General features: G+C 43.4%; 1 protein-coding gene and 1 long non-coding RNA gene across 6 annotated transcripts in view; one reads left to right on the top strand and one right to left on the bottom strand.

Annotated features, from left to right (window-relative positions):
• The window catches only part of LOC138503953 (uncharacterized), an 863,233-nt gene that overhangs the window by 552,483 nt on the left and 294,718 nt on the right, over positions 1-16,032 (bottom strand). The gene's annotated exons all lie outside the window — the stretch shown is intronic.
• LOC138504797 (uncharacterized) lies at positions 4,875-5,550 on the top strand. Its single transcript, XR_011279978.1, has 2 exons — positions 4,875-5,048; positions 5,440-5,550. It is a non-coding gene; the product is annotated as an uncharacterized lncRNA (long non-coding RNA).

The raw sequence follows: 16,032 nt of genomic DNA on the forward strand, positions 1-16,032 counted from the left end.
GGCCATAGCCCAAGTATGCGTGTACTTAGGCCATGCCCTCTAGAGAGCCCCCCATCACCAATGGGGTGGAGAGCCCCCCATCACCAATGGGGTGGGGGCAGAGGCTGGTGAAAGTAGGGGGGCTGGGGCGGCAACGATGTTTTGACACCAATGTGCCCCAGTGTGTGACCAGTGTGCCCCAGCAGTGTGGCTCACATGCAGCAGGCAGCCCTTTCAATTCAAGGCGATGCGTGGTTAAGAAAACCCACAGACTCCTTGAATAAAAGGGCTGCGTGATGACTGTACTCTGAAACAGGAGGAGGGCTGGCGGGCCCATTCTCTCCTTTGGTTTCTGAGTAAAGAGTCATCACACATCAAGAAGCCTCAAATAAAAGGCTTCATGCTGCATGATGACTCTTTTCTCTGAAACAAAAGGAGAGACTGGGCACTCCAGCCCTCTTCCTGTTCCGGAAGTTCAGAATCATCTGGCAGCCATGTAGCCGAAGCCACAGTAACACTGGCTGTTTACAGATGTCAGTACTTCTGAAGTACTGACACCTGCAGGCAGTCTGCGTAACTGTGCAGCGCTTTGGCTAAACGGCTGCACAAGGTGTCAGCATGGCTGGGGCTAGTCGGGTGGGCTCCAGCAAGGCCCCGGCTCGGGAACCCTTTCTGGAGACTGCCAAGGATTGGCCCCATTGAACCCTTGCCCACTTAAAGGCTTGTGTGACAGCATCAGTGCGCTGTGCTCTCTGAATTCCTCCCAGTTTTATTTCAGTGGGTACAACAGCACATGATGTGAATCATTCGGTTGTAATGAAGGGCTGGCGCTTCTTCTTGTAACTTTACATAGGAGGCTGCATGTTTGTTGACTGCCTCACCATCATGACTGCTGGTAAGATAGCTCAGCAGCTGGAGCGCTCGCTGCTGTGCCCTGCAGGTCAAAAAATCGAATTCCAATAAGACCAACTCAGCTTTTCACCCTCCCGAGGTCAATAAATGAGTACCATCTTTGGTTAGGTGATAACTGTAAGTAAATTTTCTATGTACAGCGCTTTGACAAAAGCGCTTTATAAATGGAAAATCATTATCAAATCATTATCATGAGTAACTGAAATTAAGGCTTATATAATAAAGGCATTGACAAAATTGTAATCCCTACCACCCAAATTCAAAAACTGAACCCCTTCTTCCTCAGAGCCGCCATTTAAAGCTGACCTTTGGAACCATTTTCTGAATATTCGAAAATGCTCCCTAGCATCTTCATTTTGCTTTACATTTATCAGAATGTATCCTCCTAAATCCCAACCAGATTTTGCAGCGCAAGTCTCCTTTGCACATGGGCTCACTGTGACTCTGGGCAACTTTAAAAAAAAAAAATATTGTTATGTGGTTAAAACATTCAACCTCTAATAATAATACAATAAATAAGAAAACATGTATAAAATGACATTAAAATCCATGTGAATACAGATCAAGTCCTATCTTAAAATCTTAAAAATAAAACAATACAAACACAAGAAAAAGTTAGAATTTCATTATCTAAAGGACCATTATACAGTGTTGCTTTGTAGGTTCAATGATTTTACAGAGCCTACTACAGCAATTGCAATGGAAGTTTTCCATCCAGCCAAACATGAAAGCCACAATTGCTCGGTTCAAACAGGGAAAGTTGTTGACAAACATTTTTCTAACCAGTGCAGCCGAGCACTCCCCAGAGGCATGCATTCAGTTATTCAGTGCCCAAGAGATTCAAATGAATCTGGTGCATTACAGACACAACATGTAACCTGTCTGTTTGGAGGATAAAATATCATATCTGGCAAAAATGTGTTTGGTGAGCAACAAGTTCCATCAAAATCGTAGAAAATGGCCTTTGTTAGTTTATCTGGGTAAATGTTTAAAAAAAGGTGCTAAGATGCCCAACCTCTTATAGTCATTGCACAAAGGATTCAGTGAAGAGTAAGAGTGCATAGAATCCATCGTTTTAATCCAATTATAATTGTACAAGGATAATTTAACCTTCTGTGGATTATGCACCAAATCTTCAATGGAATAATGGATGGCATCTAAATTAATAGTACATCTTTCTGAAATAGTATAAATCCAAGCACACCCTTGAACCTGAAGGATTTTGTTTAAATCTACAAACAAAGATCCCTGAGTTGCACACAAAATCTTCTGGAATAACGATAGGATTCTCCATTCTGCTCTTGCTTGTAATGAGACTATACCAAGTTCATACTTTATGGGATCAATTGGCAGAGAATTACGGAGTCAGTGTTCTTCTCCAAAAGAGTGTTGCAAGAGCTGATAAACATTTAATCACACTGGGAGGATAAGTTTCAATGCCATAAAATAATGTTGCCCTCATAAAATGTTATCACCGGTTTTAGAGAGAATTTGCAGTATTTTTGATCAACCCTTATTAATTGGGAAGAAAGAGTATGAGCACGATCCTTATACCACTGTCTTAAGTTTCGTATACAAGGCTTGAGTTAATCACAAAACCGAGATAGGCCAGGGAAGTTGCAGCATTCAATTTGGTAAACTGAATCACTTTTGGCTTTTCGGGATTAACCCGCACGGAGTGAGCTTCAATATAACTGACAAAAGAGGTTACAAGGCGCTGAATTCCAACGGCAGTACAATCAAATTATAAGGTGACAATTCGGGTGAAACACATATAGCAGATTTTCAGCAATCATCAGCGTCAGGCAAATATACATTAAATAAGCAGGAGGCCAATACGCACCCCTGCCTAATCCCACATTCAGTGGGAATTGTTCTAGAAAGACCACCAGTGTGATTGAGGCGAACTTGTATATTGGTATGAGTGTGAAGTCCCACAATGAGCCTGAGGCGACCAGGAGGAATACCCTATGTCTGAAGCTTGAGCCAGAGTTTGTTGCAATCAACTGCGTCAAACGCAGAGCTAAGATCAAGAGAAGCAACAAAAATGGATTCATATTTCCATCCCCAGGGTAGGTGTTGTAAGCAATTCACCATAAAACCATTTAGAGACATCCCTAAATGGTGCCTGAATCCCGTTTGCCATTTGCCCAATACCTGTGAGTCAGCAATCCACAACTCAAGATGATTCAGTAATATTGGGGCAAATACCTTGCTTTCTGCATCTTGGATTGCAATTGGTCGGTAATTTAGTGGACATGTTCTCTCACCTCTTTTGTAGATTGGTTATTACCAAGGCAGAGGACCACAAAGATGGCAGCTCACCAGTGATAACTATGTTTTGAAATAGACATGATAGCGCATTAGCCCAAAGATTTGGGTTAATCCTAAACAAAAAGTTAGAGAGACCACTCAGACCCGGGGCACAAGAAGAGCTAAGATGCAAAATGGTCTGATGTACTATCTCGGGCCCAGAATCTTCTGGATTCAGGCACTTGTAGTTATTGCCTACTAAAAGCTTGGTACCTAGCTCGTGGTCATCTCTAACAGAGTAAACAGTTTTGAAATGAGCAACCCATACCGATTCAGTCACTGCATTCGGTTGCATGCTAGATTGTGGCAGATCATTGCTGTTGACCAATCTCCAGAAACCTTTAGAGTCCTTGTTTCTTAGACAGTTTAGCATCACTTCGGCATGAACCTGAAGTATTTTTGCCTGTGAATTTCGCGTCCAACTTTTGTAGGACTGGTATATCTTTTTGTTGAGCAGTTGAGCCTCTTCAGATGAAGGGACCAATTGAGATCTGAGAAGTCTTATATTTGATCAATAATACCTTGATTTGACAACTTACTCATCTTCTCACCTTTACTTATGGCACAGGAGATTGTCATGGTTGTAGGCCAAGGGATCGAAAAAAAAAGGATCGAATGGTAAAAGGATGGATTCAAAAGGATTGAAAACAAAAGGATCGAACATATTTTTTTTTACATTTTCTTATGGCACAGGAGATTGTCATGGTTGTAGGTCAAAGGATCGAAAAAAAGGATCGAATGGTAAAAGGATGGATTCAAAAGGATTGAAAACAAAAGGATCGAACATATTTTTTTTTACATTTTCTTATGGCACAGGAGATTGTCATGGTTGTAGGTCAAAGGATCGAAAAAAGGATCGAATGGTAAAAGGATCGATTCAAAAGGATTGAAAATAAAAGGATCGAACATATTTTTTTTTAACTTTTTTTGGGGGGAGGGGGTCCCCACCTAAACCCCCGTTTTGTGGTAAAAACCACTTTTTTTTTACTATACGAAAACCAAAAAAAAATATATAATAAAAAAAAAATGCAATCCTTTTGTTTTCAGCCCTATTGCGTCGATCCTTTTACATTCGATCCTTTAACTGGACACCGATCGTCATCAATGAAGTAACAGAGGAGGCAAATTTGTCAGAGGCAAGGGTGATGGACTTCTCTTCCTCCGTAGAGAGAAGCAGGAGGTGTGAGAGATTATAATGAACCCAGGCAGCAAGGCCTGCGTTCCAAGAGATCCTGTTACCGGCCCAATTACCCGACAGATCACAGAGTTTCCATACTGATTCGTATTCACTATCCATTTTAATGTCAAACACAGCCTCTAGCATGGCATGATCAGGATAATTAGTAAATGTGAATATACACTTTGTGCATAAATTAATTAATGAAAATACAGGACTCTGCGCCAACAACTCAAGTTGAGAATCCGTATCCGTGAACATTTGACAATTGGCAGTCAAGACCCATCACTTCCGTTAGCTGAACATTGGCAAAAAACACATCAGCTACATCTCAAATCGGAAATTAGATTCATTGGTCTTAAACAAGTATCCTTGAACAAAAGAGGTGGTGACAGAGTGAAGGCGTTACGACAAGCGGAAGCAAGAGCAATTTGTTACTTCAATTCGACAAATACAGGACTTAATACAGATAATGAAATGGTTTCATGAAAATGCCTAGTTGCCACAGGCAACCTTGATATACACAATTAATGTATATTCTAAATTGGACAATCAGTTTTATTTACCTTCGCTACTTACATTTTTTGTTTAGATTGATATTGGGGATTGTACCCCGTTACTACTACATGGACAAATAGTCATAAGAACTGGTTACATCAAATTTCGGGTAAGGACATCCACCAAGTTGTCAGTTTGTCTCAAGGGACCATTGCAGAATTTGGTTATATTATTCAATGAATTGAAGAATAATGATTACTAATGGGTTCTTTTTTCTTTTTTTTCTTTTTGTTTGTGTTTTTGTTTCTGTTTTTTGTGCTCTTTTTCTGTTTACTCAAACATAACAATGTATTATGATATGTTTGCCTATTTTTCTACACCCATGAACCCTTCCCTTTTGCCCATCCTTGTTTTTCTGTCTAATTTCTTTCATGTTATTATGCATATTTTGTGGTCACGATATTTGAAAACTGGTATTATGTTATACTTTATGATGTCGTTCATACAAATTGTTTTTTGACTATGATATATTGTATGTCCTATATTACAATTATGGGTAGCCCGGATTTGAAAAAGGCTCAGTGGAGCCGAAACATGTTATCAATTATGGGCTCAATGGTCATGGATGATCAATAAAGCATAATCTAAGATTTAACTCAACTTGAGTTGTTGGCGCAGAGTCCTGTATTTTCATTAATTAATTTCTTCAACGTATGGGACGGTTAGGCTTTTTACCGTCCTTATACAGTTGACCTGCGACTTCATTGACCGGATTTTGAAACTTTTAATCTTGCACGTATAACTATCGGGATTGTAAGGAGTCGCCCTGGTGGAGCAAGGTTTTTCAAAGCCACAGTTTTTCAAAACTACACTTTGTGCATAGTCCATACATCCAGATGTTGACAAAGATATAGTCTAAAATAGAGGATTTGTTACCGTCTGTCCATGTAGGTGCTACAGCAGCTAGAGAAGAGAAACAGTCATTAAAAATATATAAGCACAAACCACCTAAACAATTCAACCACTGCCTGCCATTTCCCCTTTAGTTGGAGGTCCGAACTCCTCTCCTACAAACCTCTCCCAGCGATTCTGTGTTCATACAGTCAGAGTTAAGATCTCCAACCAGCACTATGTGGTCCCCCTTAAAAATTGGTGAACCAAGAGGGACCACTCCAGTGGTGACAGTGCGCGGTACAAATGTCCTTTAACATTAACATTCCAACAGGAAACTAGTAAAACGGCTCAGTATCGAATCCAAATCCCTCATTTTGTCATGCCAATAAACATTTAAGATCATAAAATTCATTTGTCCCTTATTGTTATACTGAATGTGGGTTGCCAGTATTACAAAGCACAGCTCATATGACCCAGTTATTGATATGGTGGGGGAAGAACGCACACCTCTGATTAGGCCACCATGGGGGCAACTTTAATATTTGGAGCAAAGTTCACTCCATCTCCAGTGCGGCTTGCCTCCTGAACCACCTACAAATGCTCAGTTTACCTTAGCTGGCCTCCGGCCCTACTCAGCGGGCAGGCCACTTAATGCATCCTATTTACAGACCTCTTCGCCTGTTTTGAGTCACTACTCCACTTACCATGAATTGGACTGAATGCATGTCCATTCCTTTTCATTTGCCAACTCCGCTGAATGGCTGTAATCAACCTACCAGCCTTCTGATTGGTCGGCTGGGGCATAGCACTGGATTGGGCACCAATCCAAAAGTGGCCACAGCCACAAATGGCAATTCTTTCCTTCTATGACAGACTATTTGAGTAGTACCCAAACTTCATTTTTAATAACATTTGGTTTACCGTTAATATCTTGACATGTGTGTTACGGGTGATTCAACAACCATGCGCTGAGGACTCAGGTGTGTGGCCCACACGGAGGGTGTTGGCTGTCTTGTGTTGCCCCCATTGACCTGGTGGCAAAGGTAAGTCAGCTGGCCAGGGAAAAAAGACCTGGGTTACACAGAGGGAATGGTGCACCTTGGCCTCCTGGCCTGGCTCTGAGAGAAGGGGGCCAGAGAGCCAATGGGATTTTCTTTCTCGACATCCTTCAATGTATTGCACTTTTATTAAATTGGAAAACGTGTAATGTTCTTTGAGCAAGGGGGCAGGCAGAACCTCTTGAATAGTTGAAGAAAGCGAGACCACAACAGAAATGGAAACGAGGGAGGTGGTTGTAGAAGGAAGAAAGTAATTGTCGGGTCCAGAAACTATTAAAAGGTTAGTACACTTGTGCGCCCTAAAGCGGCCACTCCACAATCGAAAAGTGTTGCTTGTACAAATTCATTGTTGTGAGTTTAGTGGCAAAATAAATATGCGGAAATAATGAAACTATGATCTTTCAGCAAATTCTCTGTCGGTTCAATATTATTTCGGTTTGGGGGTGGCACTGTAGCTGGACTTGTTGACTGATGTTCCCATGAACCTTCAATGGCCCCAATTTTCATCATACTTGGGTTTCCTGGGGATGATCACATTGATGTTGCCAGTGGCCAACACAGCAGCAGTGGCAGACAAACAGGGGCTCGAGTGGGGAAGTGGGCACGTCAGCAGGCGGAGGAGAGCTGGTCAGGGAGCTTGTTGAATGGTAACCAGGCGTCCGTCTCTGAGGTTCAGGTGCACCCCATCACTATATTAGAAGGAGTGGAGGATGGGTTGTTCGAGGAGCAGAATATGCAGAAAGTCCAGGAGCAGGGGTATGGGGCGGAGTTTAGGATAAGTGATGGGGGTGTGCAATCCTGGAGGGGAATCTATCCAGGGAAACAGAGAGACACTAACGTCAATAGTATAGGCAAGCAGCGAAAACCCAAAAATAGAGGGTCGATGGGCATCGCTACATAGACCAAGTAAAATTGATGGCAATGTTTGTCTCAGATGTGTGGCAGATCGGAAAACCTAACAGCAAGGACCTTCATTTGCCTTTCAAAACAGCATCATTGTAAGAGTTCAGAAGACGAAAACTATTAATATTATGTGTGCACAAAACATACTATAAGGTAACCAAGGAAATACAGTTAAGAGATGAACAATAGGACAAGCTGTCAGGGTCTCCAGCGAGCAGGAAAGGAAGATGTGAGCAGTATTCCTAAGGAACCGATGTACAAGAAAGTTTTAAGAAGTGAACAAAAGGTGTTTGCTGACAGTGAAGTGAACATTACAGGGTGTCACGGTTGCCTCGTGTTACATTTCCTGTATAAATCAAGGTTGGATCATGTCTTTAACTGAGACTCTGGGTGACATAGAAAACGGGCCTAAAGGCCTATCGATTAGTGGGGACTTCCACCTAGGGAAAGACCCCAAAATAGACAAAATGGTGGAGGGACAGGTGAGTGCAACCTCTCACAACTTTCATGACTAACAGTGCTAATTGTTGCCTGAAAAGAATTAAATGGAGATCCGAGAGTATATACTTTTTACTCTCAAGTCCAGAAAACCTTCCAGAATGTATTGTCTGCTCATGAAAATTATATCAAAAAAAGGGCTACTGGTGGATGCAACCCTATTCTGCCCAGGAAGGCTTCAGTTGCTAGAACAAAAATGAATGGGTTGGAAAAACAATCTTACTAGGAAAACCTCCTCCCTTCTGTTTCATCCCACAGCAAACAGCACGTACATGTGTAAATAATCACATGGGAAATTTCCAAAAAGTTTTATATTTGGATATAGTTTTAAGTTTCTATATTATACATTTTGAACATAACGTGAAAGAACACACACATAAGCAAACACAATTTGCATTGTCAGAACAAAACAGAAGCAAGATACTCTTCTTGAATACTGGTATGGTTGAACAAAGGTAATGCAATCACTACTGTCGCTGCTGAAAGCAGACGACCGGCGTCGTACACAAAGGGAACAAATAGACAAAACAGGTCAGTAGTGCAAATCTACATGGGAACAAACAATTAACATTGGTAATGTTGTGAATTGGTGAAAAGCGTCTACACCAGGTGTTTCAGCCCTATAGTCGAGCACCGAAGGGAGGAGGTTTTCCTAGTAAGATTGTTTTTCCAACCCATTCATTTTTGTTCTAGCAATTGTCTGCTCATGAAGAAAGGAGTCAAAGTTGGTTTCAACATTGTGGACATATCATGACCTGGTCTATATGGCCCTTAGACAGACCACAATTCAAGTTAGAAGGGGTTTATGACACCTCTTAATTAAAGAGAGACCTTTTAGGAATAAAGTCAGGGAGCAGATCAAAGCTTCAATTGAGTTGAATGAAGGCTCCTTGGTACCAAAATCCACATTGTGGGACATAGCTATGGGAACCTGCACATTGAGGAAAAGGGAGGGGAATTTAATAGATCCTAGATTGTATGCAGATAATCTCACGAAGAGAATGTGGGCAGGGGTGAAGACCCCTAGGAAGAGATTAAGCTCAAAACGCATACTTAGGGGGAGAAATTAAAGGCAGTGACTATAGGATTGTTTTTTTGAAAGTGGTGCTTCCTAAAGAGCTACTATGAAATAGGGGACAAAGCAGACAACATGTTAACCTATACAATATTCAATAAGATGCACGAGAAAGCTATCTGGCCAATAATATGGGAGGGTAAAAGGAAATGGGGATAGAATAATTTGCAAAGTTCGATAGAGAGCTATAAAAGGAAAAGTTAAGTTGTGGCTGGAAGAATACCTTGAGGGACCTATGTGCCTCACGCTCTGGGAGAAAACATGGTAGAATTCAATGGCCCTTTAAATGATGAGGAAATTAAGGTGGGCATTAAAGAGATGCCAGTCAGTAAGGATCCAGGCAGCAATGGCTTTACTTGCTGCTTTAAAAAGGCGAAGGGGTTTATTAGCTCCAAGCGTAGATGTTGTGTGCCACAAGATTTCAAGGTGACAGAATTCCACAGACTCCACTATCTGGTCCTACAGAACCATCTCATGGTTAAGCATGGATGTAAAATTCCTCACCATGAGATTAGAGAAGGTGCCATCAGTCCTCGGTCCCACTGATCTGGTCAGATTTATTGAGGGGAGGTAGGGGGCCAGACAACATATGGAAGACCTTCAACACGTTCTCAGAGCCTGTGAGGTCGAGCAATGGCATATGACACAGGAACGTTGTGGTTCAAATAAGTGATTTTATTTACGTACGTTCTAGGGATAGGGTTAAAGAAAACACTTGTAGGAACCAAGGCTATATCTAGAAATGACAAGGGATTTCCTAGTACAAACAGTGTTGATTGTGGAGCAATTTAAAGTGGCCTATTCTTCAGAGGTCTGAGACCTCCCGTGGAGGAGTTCCAAATCAAGTTCACCTAATCTTAGATGTACAGCCCCTCCAGGGACTCCCTAATATACAACACAATAACCAAATCTTTGGCCAAGAGAAAGTTCCAAACCTATGCTAAAGAAGTCATTAGACTTCAGATTAATCCCCAATCTAAAAATCAAAAATATCCCAATTGGTATCAACATGGGAGAAGAGAGAAAAAAGGAACAGAAACAAAGGACAACGCCCCCCAAGGCAGTCCTCTCAGGTGCTTGCTGTACAGGATGCCTACGGATTACTCTCAGAATATCTTCGAGAAAGGGCTGAGTTGGGAAAGTCCCACCAACCTTTCTCGACATAAGACACCAATACCACCCCTCAATCATAATAAATCGGAATCCTGGGTAGTAAGAACATTGCATTCCGAAAAATAAAACAAAAGAAACTTCATTTTCAGATCAATGGCACACTGGAACTCTAGGGGCTCCTTCTAGCCATAAAATACAATCCTTCGACCCATCAACTGCCCCAAGTCCCAACTTCATTCACTAACGACTCAGCTCACAATCTACAAGCACGCTATACACTACACAAATGGACACCCAAACACACAGCAGCTTTATGCCCATTACCACCACACCCACCACATTTACCTTGGCAGAGCAGATCAGAGCACATTGCACGACTCATATCTGTAACTCTGTCCAAGCTCCGTCATTAAACAGATTCAGGGTTTTCCCCTTTGACTAAAATATATAGCCAAGTGCCACTGCAAAAAACAAGTAGAACTGCAAACGTAAGATGGTATCCAGCCCATACACCCATGCTGTGCCTAAGAGACCTGTGTTGCTCTCTATTAACATGACAATATAGCAGCCCGCCAGGTTTAGAAGAGTAGACAAGGCTGGGTTATACAGATTAAATCCCAGAAGAGCCCCGTCTCGGTCCTGGAGGAAGCTTACCTCCCACACCACTATAAACATCTTGATAAAGTTCCTGAGTTCCTAACAGGCCTCAATAACTCCTGCTCAGAAGTTCTGGTGCAGGACTGGTCTCCCAGAGGAGGCACAGTTCAAAGCCTGAGCTCATTCAAAAGGGCCCATAGTTCTCCTAGATTTTCTGTGTATAGAACCTGTATAGAACCTGGCATATCATGGCCGTTAGAGGGCTTAGGGAGCACTCCAGTTCCACTATGCATTGTTTCTACACACCCAGATTCACAATGACGCCTTGGCATTGGGAAAGACTTAAAAGCCTGACCGCTCTAATCCAAAACAGTCACATCATCATTTCACATAAAAGGGTGACAGACTGACACCGCAAACCAAAGGGCAGACGACTGACGCGTCCCTTTCTACCCCCCGTTTATCGTTCATCCATATCCTCCTTTCATGCAGTCTAACGAGTACAGCATGAAAAGGAGGCCTAGGGTATATTTTCTCATTCTAGATGGGTAGGCATTTCTGTACTTTGATAGCCTACTCCCAAATAAGGCACCATATAATGCACTGTGAGCAAAAGTCGAGAATGTTATGATATGCAACAAACTTTTGATAAAACCCTTTTGAGGTCAGCTTTTTCAATTCACCTTATTAGTTTGACCACTCCATCCCCTCCTTCTATTACCCACAACATTCGCCTTTAGGCACAGTCTATTCTTGAATAAGCTTTTTTTTTGGCTCATGTTTGGCAGTCCCAGAATTAACATTCTGGAGTTTGGACCTGGGGTACAACGTGTAGAGATAAATCGGGCCAATACGCCTGAAAACCTTCAGGATTCCCCAAGCGCGCTCTCATGACCCTCATGCATTCAACATTACGTTGCGTACTAATTAAGTTACAATTTTCCAAATCGGCCTTGGAAACCGAGCTCTGTTATTGCAACACTTAAGGGCATATCCTGCTCCTCTCTTTTGCAGCGCTGCGGTCAGCTAACATGAATGACATGCATCCATACTATCACAAAACATTCTTCACCACTGCATCCTTTGGCTTGTTGCATCTACTTTCTGCTTTCCCATCCTCTTATCTTCCCCTTGCTCATTTTCTTCCCTGCAGCAGTCCAAGGCCTGGATACCCCAGGTATCGGCACAGTATGCTACTCCATGGACACGCGTAGGCACTCTGAAACTACTACGGTGATGAGTTGTTGCAGTATAAAAGCATATTAACATAGCATAACAAAGCACGTAGAAACATATTGCTACTCAAGACTTAAGTAGTCTCAGTCATTTTAGAATGAATCTTTGCCAGAACGCAGAAACGTTTTCAAAGTAACAAAAATAGAGTGGTGAATGGGAGCCCAACATTATTCAGCGAAGGCAACATCCTTTCTAAAAAGCAAGCACGTGCCACATTGTATCAGTGCCACGTTGTACCAATTCCCTTTAAATTGTCAGCAAGCAGACAATAGAACGGGAATTGACGTTTCAATCTCAGTCCATCTGCCTCACACTCCTACAGAGATAGAAACGCCAGTTTCAGTGATATGGTCTACTGTATACCGTAGAGATGTAATGTGGCCCTGTGTCTTGTATTCGTGAGGCAGCAGCCTCAGCTGAACGACGTCATTCTTCAAGTCATCAATCTGTTTATGCTACGCAGTAAAAACGTGCAGGAGAGTGGGAAAGATGCGTTCTAAAATGGCTCTCCTCAGCGCCCCGCTGAGGTACATTTCAGCATTCATTTTGGGGCCTAATGTACACATTACATGTGGTCCAATGCATTTCTTCGAGATGCCACCAATGATTATTTCAAGGCTTTGAATAAATATGACGCATGAAAGCCCCCCTTCCGCCACTCCCTCCTCTTCATCCTCGAATGCACAATACGCTTGAAACCTTGCCCAGTTCAGGGCTGGCAGTGGCTGCGCACCGTTTTAAGTATCATGTTAGAGCACCACTCCCTCCGTGATCGCCATTTTAGAGGCTTGACTCGGTCATTCAAAGCCCACGGCGCACATCGTTGTAAAGTAAATGAGCGCTCCTTTTGTTTGACTTTGGTCTGTGACCTGAAAACACCTACTGGAAAATACTTTTCTGCGGTGAATCACAAAACACACTCCAACATGTGCTCGTTCTTCGTGTCTAGGGCCGTGCTCCTGCAGGACATGACTGCAAGTAACCTTTTCTTTTAGACAGCAGTCCACGTCATGGACATATTAATCTGCATAATAAAAAAAAGAACAAACCTCCCTTTTCTATGTTCACGTTTCGCTCCAGACGCCGTAGGGGATTACAGCCAACTGCCATCACAGCCTACCTCCCCCACCCCGCCGTACTTTCACTCGGGTCCGTAAACGTGGGCTTTGCACGAGGTACCGGCGTCGAGACGTCACCCACGCAAAGAGCTGCCCGCGGCGGCAGAATAATGCCTGCTGTGCGCTCTGCGTGGATGAAGGCGGATGTTAAGATGGGTCCCAGTCTGAGAGCAATCTACCCACCGGGCGGCTGCGCCAACGGCCTGCAGTACTTTCCTGTCCCGAGAGACCCACAGCACTTGAAACTGAGATTGGAACAAGGGGGTGAGGTCACAGACGTATCAAAGCACTCTAGAGAATGACATACCTTCCCATATCTGGCTTCCTTGCCCTGCGCCTGAACTTGTTGCGTAATGTTAACTGACTACAGAGGCGCCTGACTCAGACATGGGACCAGCCTGCCTTTTGTAAGTTTGACTCCAGACAGGGTCAACTATATATATGCCCTTCATCCCTTAGCGGCTGATAACTAATGTCGTAAAAACACCTAGAATGAACGGTGTGTTACAGTCTAGTGTCCATGTGTGCTGTTGGACAGGACTCCCAGTGTTGAGGATGCGTGTGCCTGTGGGGTCTGAATGGAATGTGTGGTGTGCTGGGTTCCAGAGGTTCTAGGGATGACAGTTGGAGAGAAGGAGCTGGCTGGAAAGGTGTGGATGGCCATTGTCGCTGTCAATGTTACTTATGGATGTACCTTACCTGCTTGTATTTACTATGCATGTCTGGCCACTAATGCTGTCGGGATCACCCTACACAGCAGGCACGCTGGGGGCACCCAGCGGACCGAGGGTAGGGGACACCCTACGATGCCCAGATTACTGAGCTGGATCTGCACAGTCTGGGGGTCACCCCAAATATCAGCAGTTGCGGCTCCAAGAGCACTTGGGCCGTGCTGTAGGACCAGGCCTCAATCACGTGGCAAACAATCACACCAAGCACTGACATAGACGCAGGTTGCCGTTTCCTGGGGCTCTGCTGCACTGGCTTGTGCGTGCCAGCAGAGCCCCTTTTATTATAGAGTCATTATGACGAGGTCATGACGCTCTCTAGCAAAAGAACTAGACCCACACATACCACTTGGTGTACGCAACCCACATCACTTCACAGTGCTTTAGACTGTGGTACACTCGGGCATGCATTGTTATGCAGCTGCCATTCTGACAGTATATGCACAGTCAATCAAAAAGCGTGGACATATTCCACCTGTATAACCTTTCTCCCCCAAGTTGTGCTAGTTTCACTACATTCACTTCAATATGTTGGCTCCCTGGTCCCTGTCTTGCGATCGCTTTCCAAAACATGACTTGGTCTCGCTCTCCAAAGCATGTGCACAGTGAGTAGGGGGTGCACACCACTGCACACTGCACCACCAGAAAATATACTGTGGTAGGGAGAGTGCTGCACAGGCAATTTGGTCAGGTACTATGATGATTGGCCAGCCAAACCAGCTGGTCTGACGACATTGGGCTGACAATCAGCAGAGACAGCAGAGCTGCCTTTGGTAATCTAGGCTCCCATTGGAGGTTTTCCCCGTCCATTTCCTATGACTTGTAGCAGCTGGTTACTCTCCACATGTTTCCTGACCACAGCCAGCCTAACTTGTTGATTTTTGGAAGGGATGTCAGATTGTCAGCAGACCTCTGGTTCGGCATCGCTGGAGAAGGATGTGGATGAAGCATACACTTTATCTACCAGTGGTGCTCGTCTAGTAGGCACTGATCCGCTAGAACCCTTGATCATTATGGAGGAGCCGAGACAGCAAACTCAGTGTAAACACTGAGCGCACCCTTGGCTGCTTTGTGTAGCTGAAGGAGCAGCGCTCCTGGCCGACTTAAACTGTCAAAGGGAAACATGGTTGACAGTTTTTGCTCCCTGGTGCGCATGTTCAATAGACTAGGGATGACAGGGGGTTTTGATTCCTCTGCCTTTCATGGCTCATTGGGGATGCGTGTTCCTGCACCTCTCCACACATACAAACAGATCAGGGTGCTATCAACGGAGTGCCCCGGCTCCTGTCTGCATGTGCAGGAACCAGGAAGCACTCTTTGCTTCCTGGTTCCAGCAAGGATAATATGTGTTATTACGTGGCTAGCCTGGCATTTTGGTGCAGCCAGCCTAGCTATTTCTTACTGTTGCATGACATTTTGTATTGGGTATCTTTGATAAAGCAGGCATGACAAGTGTTATTACCTGGCTAGACTGGCATTTTGATACAGCCATTTTGTACATGTTTTCATGTTGTGGCATTTTTAATGGCAAAACCAACTGCAGTATGTTGTTATATGGGCACACTGCCATATTTTGGCAGAACCAGCGAAGACATGTTTTCTTATAATATCATTGCTGCCATTAATTGCAAAGCAAACATGAGTATATTCGTATATGGCAACACTGGCATTTATTGGTGCAGCTTGCAGGGACATGTATGGGCACAGCCAGCATGAGCATGTTTTAAAACTGGCATATATTGTGGGCAAAGGCATCATGAGAATGCATTGGGAAATGCTCCGGTGCACTGTTGGTGACTTGTATCTATTGGATTTTTTTCATGAGTTACCCTATAAAACCATTTGCAAACTGTCTGTTTTTTTTAATCCAGATTATTCACTTAAAATTTGCTGTGAAATGTACCAATTAACCCATTATTGAAAAAACAATTTT

This window comes from Ambystoma mexicanum, chromosome 11, assembly GCF_040938575.1.
Source record: "Ambystoma mexicanum isolate Mex_15411 chromosome 11, UKY_AmexF1_1, whole genome shotgun sequence".
NCBI lineage: Eukaryota > Metazoa > Chordata > Amphibia > Caudata > Ambystomatidae > Ambystoma > Ambystoma mexicanum.